At 46.3% G+C, this 13464-nt stretch overlaps 1 protein-coding gene across 1 annotated transcript in view; it reads right to left on the bottom strand.

Annotated features, from left to right (window-relative positions):
- Positions 1–12884, bottom strand: part of CUNH4orf19 (chromosome unknown C4orf19 homolog) — an 85208-nt gene extending 72324 nt beyond the window's left edge. The window contains exon 1 of the mRNA XM_045076377.1: positions 12755–12884. The gene's annotated coding sequence lies outside the window, so the exon portion shown is untranslated. The remainder of the gene's footprint in view (positions 1–12754) is intronic.
- Between the last annotated feature and the right edge of the window lie 580 nt (positions 12885–13464).

Below are 13464 nucleotides of genomic sequence, written 5' to 3'. Positions count from 1 at the left end.
ATTCATGAACATGTGCATTCTGAAGGCTAGTACCATACAGTACGCAAATATTTTTCCACGTCCCACCCAAAGCAAACAAATGAAAACTGAAACTTCAAAGACAATTATAAAATATTTCCAAACTTAAAGATACAGCATCCTTTTCTGGATTTGCAACAGGAGGAAAAACAACTGATTTGGAAGAACTTAAGTTTTATATAAGTGTGTGTGTGTGTGTGTGTGCACGCATAGTGTGTCGGGGGATGGTGGCGCGAGTGCAAAGAGTCTAAAAAATAATCAAACAGATGGTAATTAAAAAGTGGAAATGTTTAAGATATGGAAAATGCTGAGTTGAAATAAATTAATAAAACACTGGAAACAAGCTTAACAAATTTTTTTAATGGGAGCAGCATAGTTTCCAAGAGACAGCAGCCCATTTAGGTGATGAACACCAGATGTGGGGTGTAATTCATTATAGACAAAAGAATTCTGATTAGCTTCAGGGGAGAAGGAGCAAAGAATCAGGCACCAAAGGTGGAAAAGCCAAACACAGTCCTCCACTGGCTGCTTAACGCAGCTCCCCAGTTGTCCCTAGCTAACTCCTGGTCTAAGGACAAAGTCGTTCCCTATCCCCTGCTTCAGTCAATGAATCCTGATCCAGAATCATCTAGTTCACTGGGCCACTACCACGCACCGTGGACAATCTAAACCACTGCTCTGAACCCACAGTCAGGCCAGGATCAGCTGAGTTTCTGTAAGGTCAGAGTCTCTAAAACCCACTTTCCAGGGGAGGGAGAGCTCAGAAGACAGCTATGGGAAGTCACTGAAATGGTCAACTAATTAAAGGAATCCTTGAATAGGGATGCCTTTGCCTTTGGAAGGTCCAAAATATGGGGGTCTTGTGGCAGGGGAGAAGGGTACTTGCTGAACCTCCCCAAATCCAAAGTCTATTTTCCCACTGAGGCCATGTGGCTCAGTGCACCAACTTGTCCCTACTCTGTGTGTGCGTGAGAGAGAGAATGGGGGAGGGAGTGGAGGTAGGGGGATTGTCGGTGTATTTGTCCTCCTCAAATTTTAGTCCTGCCTCTTAGATCTGAAGTCTACAGTCTACCCATCGCTTTATTTATTTATTTATTTATTTATTTAAATATTTTATTTATTTATTTGATAGACATATCTCAAGTAGGCAGAGAGGCAGGCTGGGGGGTGGGAAGCAGGCTTCCTGCTGAGCAGAGAGCCCAATGTGGGGCTCTATCCCAGGACCCTGGGATCATGACCCTAGCTGAAGGCAGAGGCTTTAACCCAGTGAACCACCCAGGCGCCCCTACCCGTTGCTTTAATGAGAGTTTTACAGAGTACTGAGAGCACAACGCCAGACACGGACAGAGTCTGAGCACATCATTCAGTGACAGACAAAGATTTATTTACTGGACAGTCCAATAAAAGCCAAGTTATTCATAGATACAGTGTGTGCTAGAGAAGACTTAGCTTGTTGTAGTAGGAAGAGTTTTAGAGTGAGAGTAAGCATATTCCTGGATTCCAGTCTTGGCTCTGTTATTAATTCAGGGTCATGTGACTTTGGCCGAGCCATTAACCTCTCTGGGCTTCAGCAGCCCTGGAGATGAAATGGAGATAGTGAATCAAAGGATGGCTAAGGCCCTTTTTGGGTCTCACACTCTGGAATGAATGTGGCCTGTGTGTTCAGAAGAGGGAGTAATCACTCTGGGGTAGAATGAGCAAGAGTTTTCATAATAGAACTAGGGTAGTTTGTTCATTTTCTACAAGGTCTGATTTCTTTGTTGCAAAAACCCAGAGTACAGAAATGTCAGATGTAGATTGCCAATATCCCTAGTAATCTCTGCTTCACAGATAAATACTGTTAACTGTTTGGAATTTTTTTCTTCCAGATATTTTAATTCTAAGTGCTACTTACAATCATTACTATTGCTAAGTGCTAATTATAATCATTACTATCTGTATTAAAATGGAACGCCAAGTATATGTTTCTTCAACAAATTCTTACGAATTTAAAATTATATCCTGGGCATCATTCCACCATGTCATCACATACATCTCATTATGTTTATTAGTACAGGGTGTTGCACTGCGTCTGTGAGCTATACTTTCTTTAGCCGACACCTATTGACAACATAGAAATTGCTCTTTTTTTTTCTTTTTGATTATAAACACTGATTCTAACACTATAAAATTTCTTGTATACCCATGTCCTAAAATTCAGTCTGGACACTGCCTGCCTCTCTTCCCATTCCCGTCTGTCACCAGGTACCGGTGCTATCACTCAGTGTCTCAGGAAGCCAGCTGTATCCTTCTCTCCATCCAAAGACCTCCATTTTATTCAAGTGGAGGTCCAACAACAGGTCCTACAACCACAGCCCCTTTGTGGGTCTTCTCTCTCCCCAGCTCTGCCTCCAGAGAAGCAAATCTTATGACTTATCCATTAAAAACCTTCAATAGCTTCTTACTGTTCTTAAGGCCACTGACTTAGAATGCCTGTCCGGTCTGTAATTTGCTTTATGATCCATTGGCATAGGCTCTGGGATGTATGAGTATGTTTTTAATCTACACTCTAGGCTGGAGATTTGCTTGTGGACCACGTGGGAGGCGGTAGGAAGACGACCTTTACCCTTGCTCAACTAGATAGTGGAGGTTTCGACATCCACCAAAAACCCCTAATTGAATAGGAAGGATCACATTGGTAGAGGTCAGATTACATATAGCTCGTGGCCAACAAGGTCCTCCGCCTCCTGCCTACCTCTCCTGGTACTCCTCGTGCTCAGAACACTTCTAGGAACACTGTCCCCTCTGGCCGTGTGACTGCGCTGTTCCCTCCCCTGCCATGGGGGCTCCCAGGCCTCCTGCGAATTCACCCTCTCATCTTGCGTGGACATGGTTCCCCAGGGAAGCCCTTCCTCCCTCTCAGCCCAGGCCCCAGCTCCCATTCCATACCCTGGCAGCACCCAGGACCTCGCTCCCCGCCGTCCACACAGAAAGGTAGAGGGACACGTCTGTTGTGATCACGCTGATAACTATGAGACTGTGTCCGGGTCTGTTCTGTTCACTTTTGTATCCCTGCCAGCTGGCCTGGCCTCCGCAGACATTTGCTCAATAGAACCTTTAGATCTTAGTCCACACAGCATTAGTAGAGGGGGCAGAAAAGCTTTTTACGGCACTAAGTTCACTAACTAGAATAGGCCCGCTATAGTGAAAACACTTTACAATAAAGTTCTTAAACTAATCCAATCAAACTCACAGAGTAAAAGATGCAGAATTTATAAAATACCAAAGGTGAGGCAAAGGCTGTCTCTTTTAAATACTATAAATGCTGAGTTGGTTATTCTGAAAATCCTTCGCAGAAACGAGGACCAGGAAAAAGTCATCATCTTCATGCCTCTCTTTTTTTTTTTTTTAAATTATTTTTATTTTATTTTTTTTTAAGATTATTAATTAATTTATTTATTCGACAGAGAGAGATCACAAGCAGGCAGAGAGGCAGGCAGAGAGAGAGAGGAGGAAGCAGGCTCCCCGCTGAGCAGAGAGCCCGATGCGGGGCTCGATCCCAGGACCCTGAGATCATGACCTGAGCCGAAAGCAGCGGCTTAACCCACTGAGCCACCCGGGCACCCTTCATGCCTCTTTTCTCCAGATTTTATAGTTTCCTTTAGTCTCGGCACTTACAGAATGATCATTTCAGCATGCAACGAAGTTCTGGTTTCTCAAAAAACCCCACACTTGTCTCCTCTAATGAAGTCCTTGGCACCCTCCCTATTTCCCACTAATACAAACATGGAATTGTGACTCCATCACCCCCCCCCCCGGTTTCTCTCTATGCTTGAGGTAAACCGAGCATTTAAAACAGAGCCTAGACAGAGATTTCACTGGTGACTTTATAATAAGGGAAGTTTATATATCTGGTTAGAAATCCAGGGCAAATCCTGTGTATCTAAAATGTGAAGTCTGCTGTCACTCTGTGTGTGTTTTTTATTTTTTTTAATTTTTAAAATTTTTTTATAAACATATAATATATTTTTATCCCCAGGTGTACAGGTCTGTGAATCGCCAGGTTTATACACTTCACAGCACTCACCAAAGCACACACCCTCCCCAATGTCCATAATCCCACCCCCTTCTCAAACCCCCTCCCCCCAGCAACCCTTAGTTTGTTTTGTGAGATTAAGGGTCACTTACGGTTTGTCTCCCTCCTGATCCCATCTTGTTTCATTTATTCTTCTCCTACCCCCTTAACCCCCCATGTTGCATCACCACTTCCTCATATCAGGGAGATCATATGATAGTTGTCTTTCTCTGCTTGACTTATTTCGCTAAGCATGATACGCTCTAGTTCCAACCATGTCGTTGCAAATGGCAAGATTTCATTTCTTTCGATGGCTGCATAGTATTCCATTGTGTATATATACCACATCTTCTTGATCCATTCATCTGTTGATGGACATCTAGGTTCTTTCCAAGGTTTGGCTATTGTGGACATTGCTGCTATAAACATTCAGGTGCACGTGCCCCTTTGGATCACTACGTTTGTATCTTTAGGGTAAATACCCAATAGTGCAATTGCTGGGTCATAGGGCAGTTCTATTTTCAACATTTTGAGGAACCTCCATGCTGTTTTCCAGGGTGGTTGCACACTCCATGTGGTTTTTATCGATGGTAAAGCTGGAGTGAGCTGTGTATGTGGGGGGTGGTGAAGGTCACCTGATCGCCTCCCCCAGCCCCGTCCTTTCCTTCCCTTCCATACCCCATGATGCTGCTCTGGTTCAAACCTCACATTTTACATCTGAGATAACTGGAGGCCACAGGCTAAGACTCGGAGTTATTATTACACGTCTACCAAGGGCGGATGCATGCGAGGAGAAACACTCAGGTAGCTTCCCAGTTTTACGGATAAGGACGCTGAAAGCCCGAAGATTAAGTGAAATTAATCAAATGGCAGAACTGGGATTCAAGGCTGATGACGGTCCAGCCGTCATTCGGGGCTTTCTGGGAGCGTCGGTCCCAGCCTTCACTCCTCTAGGATCGCTCAGGAAGGGCAGCGGACCAAATGGTTTAGTGATAGAAGAAAATACAACCTTGCTCCCAGCGTCTTTTTAAAAGGCTCACATGAATTAGACGGTCAGCACTTACAAACAGAAATGAGTAAAGACATTTAATGGGACCAAACATGCATAGGACGCGGTCATCTGTGTTTGAGGGGATGATTCTGATGGCTTCTGACTTAAGGCATGCGTGGACGTGTGCCTCACTCAGTCACACCTGCCATTAGGGGCCCCACAAAGTGCTAGGGTGGCAAATTCTTCAGTGTTTTTTTTTTTTTTTTTTTTTTTTTCCTGCTTGTTTGCTTGTTCTGCTTTTTATTCGTCTAATGAACTCTTATAGGGTAACTGCCCGTCAAGGGTGCAATTTCAGTAATTTTACTTTCTCTAAAGATACCTCAGCTTTTTTTTTTTTTTTTTTTTTTTTTTTTTTTTGGATTACATGGAAGTCACATTCCTTTTGCTCCATTAAATCTTTGAATTCAGGCAGGGTATTATTGGAAGACAACCCTCTAGCTTGCTCCACACCAGAGGGCTGTGACGGCTCTACCCTTCCCTTTGTTTTCAGGCTCACCTCCCTGGAACTACATCTCAGCCCTGCACTTCAGCACAGGAAACGCTGGCCTTTAGCTTTGACAAGAGAAAGCCGCCCATCAGTAATGGAGGCTGAACTAACCTAAGGCGGGAGGGTCAGGCCTCCATCAGTGGTCTTCTGAGGCTGGACCCCTGCCTGGGTTGCAGCGCTGCACTGAAACTGTTACTGTGTCCATTTCCAGGACATTTGGCCTCCCTCACCAAAACCAAATCCCAGTGAGGATCATAAAGCCTGTCCTGTCAAGTTCAAAAGAGAATGCAGATAAATTGGACTTTGTAAACTAATTCTTGACTGTCTAGCCCATTAACTCTGTTTTATGATTCTTTTTAGAGATGACTGCAGCAGTAAATGCATCCTGGGACATGCTAGACAGGCAGCAAACCAGGATTCAAACCCAGGTGGGTCATAGTGACCCTGACCTTAAAACCCCAGCTCTCCCAACTTCCCCAGGGTGCCCAGCAGAGGCTGGGAAACACAACAGGGGAAAGAATTGCTTTGAAGTCTTTCAGTCAAAGAGTACAGGGCTTGGGGAGTGGGGGGAGGGAGTGGAGCCTAGGGGTCCTGCCTTTGTTTTGCCTCTGACTTGCTGGGTATCCTAGAAAGAACAGCTTTCTCTCCCCAGGCTTTGGTAGTCTTATCCCTAAAACCAGGTGTCTGGATCATTGAAGCTCCTTTCCAGGTAACGATTCTGTAATCTACAGACATTTTTGGAGCCTTAGCTTAGTTGCTTAAGAAAATAGGCTTAAAATTTTACTTGGAGAAAAGAAAGATCTTTTTATCACTGAAAGAATCAAAGGAAAAGGCTGCAAAATTACATCCTTTGAAATATAAAGTGTGATTTGTTGCTACTGGAATCAACACAGGGATTCAACTCGATAAGGAAAAGAGGTGAGAGCGAAAATGTTTTTATGAGGCATTTTTAAGTTTCCATGAAATAATTACTTTAAAATTTAACTTCAAGCATCTGAGTTTGGCACAGTATCTATGAGGAAGGAAGGAAGGGAACCCCAGAGCAAAAATTGATCAGTTTGATACTTTCCTCCAAAAACCAAACAGAAAACCTGCAGAGTGCTTTGTGGGTTAGTCAGAAGACTCGGCTTGGAGTCAGTAGACCGGAGTTCAAGTCTTAGCTGAGTGACATCCCGACCTCTCACTGTCCTTAACTTATGAAAGGGGCACAATAACCCTATCTCTACAGATGTCACGGGGAAGATCTAATAAACTGAAGAACTATAGGGAGAGCTGTTCCATTATAACTCACTGCCTGCCAAAAACAATTCTTTCACTATATACAGGGAAGGACAAGGGATAGAGATTTGGAACTTTGTTTGAACTTCTTAGCCAAACTTCTGAGCCAAAGCTGAAAAACTGCTACGACTCAAAGGAGGGGGAGAAGCTGCCTGAAAGCAAACAGAAAATCAAAACTACCATTCCATCAGAAAGGATCTTCCTTTTCAGGGCTAAAGAAGGCAGAAGTAACATCCCAGCCTTACCCAGCCTTAAAGTGTGGAAATGCAGTTCAGACCCTGGCAATCCAGAACCATCTCACTTCCTTTTTTTTTTTTTTTCTTTCCTCAGAATGCAAGTTCTCAGGCATTGGTTTTCAGACTCCACTGTACTTAGGAATCGTCTGGGGATGTTGTTAAGATGCTGATTCTGATTCCACAGATCTGAGGTAGCATCAAGACTGCATTTCTAACCAGCTCCCAGGTGGGCCGCCATGTTGCCGGACCATGGACACCACTTTTGAGTACAAAGGTCTTGGCTTTCTAAGGAAAAAATGGTGGAGGGTTGCTTCTGGAGACACGAGGACATGGATTTGAATGCTGTCTTCATCAGCTCTTCACTTTGGGGCCTCGGGCAGGGAATTTCTCTGTATAATGAGACTAATACCTGTCTTATATAAGTGATAGAAGATCCTTTGAGACACTAATAAATAGATAACAATTCTTTTCAAATTAGTCTTTCCCTTGGCTCCCCTAAGCTCATTATCTTGTCCCTTACTACGCTTTTCTGATGATCCAGCTGGCTTATTTCTCTTTACTCTGAATCTCATTGTTTAAACAGCTTGGGTGCCCATGCACACACACCATACGTTCTTTGAGGGCACAGTCGTCCCTGATTTTCTTTCTTTTACCACATAAATGAAGTCAAAGTATTTTTAAAGTTAAATTGGGTTCATATGGAACTCTGAGTTGTATGACAACACCATCCCTCCCTGTCCCTGTAGTGTCCTGCAGCAGAGGCAGAACAGTGTGCTGGTTACAAACATGGGCTTTGGGTCAGATCTGAGAACTAAAGCTGGTTCCGTTCCTGGCCAGCTGCGTTTCCTGCCTAACTCAGACTGACATGTCTGGGTCGCAGTGTCTTCACCTATAAAATAGGATTTTTGCCTTCACCTCAAGCGTTGCTGGGAAAAGTAACTTACGTTAAGTTATGCGAGTGCTTGGCCAATGCGGTAGATTGCAAAAATGATCATGATTCCCCACCCCTCACCAAAGCCTTCCTGTTCTCTAAGCTGATTTTGCCTGTTCCTCCTGTCAAAGGTGGTGTCTACTTCTCCACCTTCTGAGTCTGGGCTGGCCTCCTCACTGGCTTTTAGAGGAGACTGGAGGAGAAGCAAGCAGCTCGGGTCCCTTTCAGCCTGGGCTTCACGGAGCACGACTTCCATGCTCCCTCGTACTGCCCTGGGCCAGTAGGTGGTGAATAAGTGAACCAGCCCAGGTGGCGGGGGCAGGGCTGCCTTGTGACAAATGCATGAGGGAGTCCAACAAGTCCAGTGCCACCCCCAGGCCCCGACTGCTGACCCACACAGTCATAAACTAAATCAATAGAAGCCATTTTCAGCTACCACGTTTTTGGACCGGTTTGTTACACAGCAACAGATAATCGATCTACGTAATTTCTCCGTAAATAGTGGCTGTTATAATATTTTGGGGAAAAGCTACTTAACCAAAGAATCAACTCCCCATACCACTAAAATCTGTCCTTTTCAACCAGTAGTAGTAAGGTGTCTGCACTGGGAATTGGGGTTCTCGGATGTGGTCCCAGCAGTTTTTGTGTTAGGTGACCGTATGACCTCATTTTGCCTCTCGGAGCCTCAGTTTCCTCTAAATTAAGGTGCTCACAACAAGTGATTTTTAAAGTTCTTTTCTGTTTCTAAAAAGGATTGAGGTGCACTTTTCCAGAATGCGACACTTACTTCCTTGCTAACAGACGGTTCTGAACCCAGTTTTTCCTGTCTTGCCGACTCAGAATGTCATCACAGGCAACCTTTGCTATATTGGTTTCGGTGTTTAGCAGCTGGTTATGACTCCATCTCCCACTGATCCGAACGGCCTTATGCAGAATCTGGGAGGTGAGCCTATTGGCTCCCTGACCACCAAAGAAGAGGGCTAATGCTTCACAGCCTTGACATGCAGACCCAATCTTTATCACACTTAAATGACCCAAGGTTTGCACTCAATTACCAAATGGAAGGAAAAGGACATACCACCAAAATCACAAGAATTGTCCAAGCTCTAGCGTGTAGAGATGGACTTTGGGACTCCGAAATAAGTGAATCACACATAAATCTGAATACACATTGCATGATAGAGCTCTGTGTGGGGCAGTGACAGAGGTGACTGTCCCTCTGTTGTAGGCCCTCAGTGCCTCATGTGTCCCACTGGGGTGCACTTTGACACGGTGACACACGTCATGCTGCCCGGCTGTCCCCTTCGATGACGGCTACCCAGTCAAGAGTCAGGGTGTTTTTATTCCTAGAAGGAGTTGAGCTAAATCGGTGAATGTGCATGCAAAATGAGGGTAACCGTAGATCCTAACTTAGCCCTCAGATGTATGCATTTAAGTCTGCGTGAAGCAGCGCTGGGTTGTTGAAAGTGAGAACTATACTTGGCTCATTCTTTATCAACACCTTTCCCCGTGACAGAAACAAAGGGCATGCAGCCCGAGAGTAACATCCGTAGAAGGGAAAGCACGTGGCAGGCAGCTACCTGCCTGCAACAGATGTGTTTTGGAAAAGACATCGAAATCAACTGCAGAGACTTGAGTCACCCCCATATTATCTTGGCTGATGTCCCCAATAACTTTGTCCTGCTAAGTACCTTCAGAATCAACTCACTTCTCACTCCCCTCTCGGGTGGAGCGTTACAGCAGCTGCCTTGCTGGGATCTTTCCCATTTCAGTCTTCTCATCACAGCCAGAGAGAACTTTCTAAAAACAGAGCTGCTCTGCCTAAAATGCTCCGCTGGCTTATCTGAAGATGGCAAGGTCCCTGAAGGCAAGGACGGTGCCCCTGGCACCCCACTGAATGTGTGTCTGATTATCTCTGGCCTTACAAACTTGCTGTCTCCAAGGTCAGGAAAGGGTTTCCCTTCATTTCAGAGAGCCACGTGTCCACTGAGTAGAACGGAATTCGCTGCTTGGGGTAAAATTTGAGACCTACTCCTTTTTCTTTTAATATTCGCTACAGCTCAGGAACATCTTTCCCAAGATCCTGGATCACACTGAGCTAGTGTTTTCACTTCTCATAAATATCTGCTTCAGGACACATGTTCACCTGATGGCTATATTAAGTCTTAGGATAGGGTCTTTTTTTTTTTTTTAATTTAAAGATTTTACTTATTAGAGAGAGAGAATGTACATGAACAGCAGGGGAGAGGGGAAGAGGGAGAAGCAGACTCCCCGCTGAGCAGGGAGTCCAACATGGGGATTGATTGCAGGACCCTGAAATCATGACCTGAGCCAAAGGCAGATGCTTAACAGATTGAGACCCCCCAGGTCTGGTGTCCCAGGATAGGGTCATTTTGATGATATATAGTGCTTCCGAAGATTCCAAACTCTATGGGACCAGGATATTCTCAGGTGAAAAGGGAGTGTGAGTAGACAACAGATTGAATTTCATGTCATTCTCTTACAACAGTATTCAGGTGCTGACCACATTAAGAAAGGCTACAACTGGGTGAACCATCTGACCTGCAGATGGGTGACAGCTCAAGTCTATCCTCCCCTAGGATGAGTCCATTGACTCTTCTTTTCTAGGTATCTAGAAAGTCTACCTGCAACCAGATAATCAATCTAATGACCCACACCCTCGCACCAAAAAAAAAAAAAAAAAAAAAAAAAAAAAAAAAAGCAGGAGCTAGCTACTATTTAACCAAGACCTCAAAAGAACCCAAGATTCAGGGCTACTGGAAACATTGTGAAACCAAAGGAATTTGGAAGGCCAGGTGGAGGAAACCCAGCTAGCTACTGGGAGACTGGAATCCCTTCCAAGCTCAGTAAATGGGCTCTTGAGGGCCCAAAGGCAGGGCAGTTCCAGGAGGAAGGAAGTCAAGTATCTGCACTGCCCTTTGGCTGGGATGTGGTTCTGGCCAGAACTTGGCTAGGTTGTGTTTCCAAGCTCAGAAAGACATGAGGTGGGAAGTCAGGATAATCATTGTATTTTTCGGCTATTGAACATACTTACATGACCTGCAAGTTTCTATCTGGTTTTAATCTAGATATTCACAAGCTCTAGAACATTGCAAAGATGTCACTGGAAATGGAAACCGTTAGAGCCATTAAGGACCAGGCCCTGGGGCCAGATGCCATGAGACAGGTACTTATCACGTACTTGCCGAACAGATAGAGCAGGACCAGGATGGACACGGAGTGAGCAAAGAAGAGAAATAAGTCCAACCCCACCTCCTGTATTCATCATGTCTGTTCCATTCCTGTTGTGTGATCAAGGCAGCTTCTTATATCTGATTCTTCACACGTTACGGAAGTATAAAGAACCCCAGAGTCCCACTTAGCCGTAAGAGCTTCAAAGCGCAGTTTCAAAGACCTGCCTCACGACCGCTGAGGTGTTCTATAGATACTGATGTGCAGCATCAGAACCTTAACATCTGTCTCCTTAAAATATTAACCGGATGATTAGATGTGCGTATAAGTGGAACATTTTTGTGGGAATAAACAAAATTTATTGTGTTTAAAAGCAGCCACCACTTTCTATTTCTTTCTGATTCAACTCTCAAATGTTTCTCATCTTTTCTACAGCCTTGCTCCTCACAACAGTGTGGGTACAGCCCACCCAGGACACTCATAAGCCTTGTGAAAAGCGCCACCAGTAATTCTCACCGAGACAGGAAAAAAATAAAACACGCTATTCTTTAATGATCTGAAACACCTCCTGGAACACTGACTTCCTCTAAATTCACTGGGCAAAAGTCTATACCACAATGGAAAATAAAATGTACTAAGTTACTAAAGGGAGTTTTTGTTTTATTTTTGAGGTTAATTACAGTCCTGGAGTGGGGGGGAAAAAGTCCCACTGATTTAAAAATCTGTCTTGTATCACTGGAAAAATTCTTCAGTGGTGGTTTGTGAAAATCTCACCTCATCAGGGCTGCCAAGGTCAAATGAGACCCAAGCAATCGACCCAGGAGATGCTTGCCTAATTGTTAAATATTCAACAAACAATTTGTGACCATTTAACAGTTTGCACCTGATACGCTCCTTCAACACGTGCAGCTTCCTAGCGCTGCACCCTCTCCTTCCCACCCTTTCCCACCAGCGCCACCCAGGGCGCCAGCACCCCCACCAGAGCAAATCCTGGGACCCAAGGACATTTCAAAGAAACAGCGGCGGTCAGCATTCCATTTCCGTTTTATTCGAAAACGCTCAGATGTTTAAAAATGGGGGAGGGGGACACTTAGAAATAATGACAATCTCTTGCAGTTTTTCCAACTCAAGTTCTCGGGCGCTGCGGAAAGTTCATTAATTAGGGATTTAAACCAGAACTGTTTCATACACCACAGCTTTCCCAACTGTCCCGGTGTTGAGTTTGGGGCATTCGTAGAAGTCCCGCCCGCGCCCGCCGTCCCCCCTTCCCGCACCCGGTGGGCGCTGGATCTGGCCTCCCTTTCCGTGCCTTTGTTGAATTCCGTGACTTTTCCGAAGTAATCAAACTGAGCCCTGCCTCGCCCCATTTTCACCCCCTCTGTCAGAAGGAAGTAAAGAAATAAGAACGACCTGCGAGAAAGTGGGGGAAACAGTGTCCCCAAGCCGAGCGGGGCAGGAGGCAAGCCCGCGACGGGGTCGGGCGCGCGGGGCGAGGGACGGTCCCTACCTGGGGCCGGGCGGCGGCGACGGCGGCGGCGGCGGCGGCGGGGTCGCGGCGCCCATGGCTTCGCCGGCCTCGGGCGGCCGCGCCGGGAAACACCAGCGGCTCAGCGCAGCCGGGAGCCCGCCGCGCTCGCAGCGGCCGCCCCGGCGCAGTCATTGGGCCGGCGCGTCACGTGGCGCGGCCGGCGGGCGAGCCTCCCGGGCACGCGTAACCCTTTACCTGCGCGCCCCGGGCCGCGCGGGGAGCCTCCGGCCGTGCGACCCTTGGAGCCGGGCTGGCCCTCTCTGAGCAGCCACGGCCGGGGCTTGTGCCCACCGTCTGGCCGTGCCAGGACGCGTCTGGGCGCCTACTTCTCTGTCCTGCTGGAAGGAGAGGGGAGACTGCTCTGCTTCGGGACGTTAGTGTGGGAGATGCGGAAATTTGGCCCCGGGCAAAAAGATCTGTACCCCTTCACCCCGTATTTTTGTGTTTGGGGTTCCAGACTCTTCCGTTTCGACCTGGTGGTGTGTGCGCTATCGCCTGCCCGCGCTATCGGAGTAGAGAGAGGGTCAGGGACACCGTGCGGACGCTGTCCTGCTGTAACTCGCAGGGAAGTTGCACACACTCGCCTCGCCTGCACACTCGAGACCACAATGGGAGCTCGACGAGGTCCTGCTTCCCCCGCCCCCACTTCCCTCTCTTTTCCTGGGCTGTTGGAACCCCGGCTGCAACAC

Source organism: Mustela putorius, unplaced genomic scaffold (assembly GCF_011764305.1).
Source record: "Mustela putorius furo isolate JIRA1106 unplaced genomic scaffold, ASM1176430v1.1 tig00000083_pilon_pilon_pilon, whole genome shotgun sequence".
NCBI lineage: Eukaryota > Metazoa > Chordata > Mammalia > Carnivora > Mustelidae > Mustela > Mustela putorius.
The sequence above is the reverse complement of the archived record's forward strand: the minus strand, read 5'-3'. Positions and strand labels throughout refer to the sequence as shown.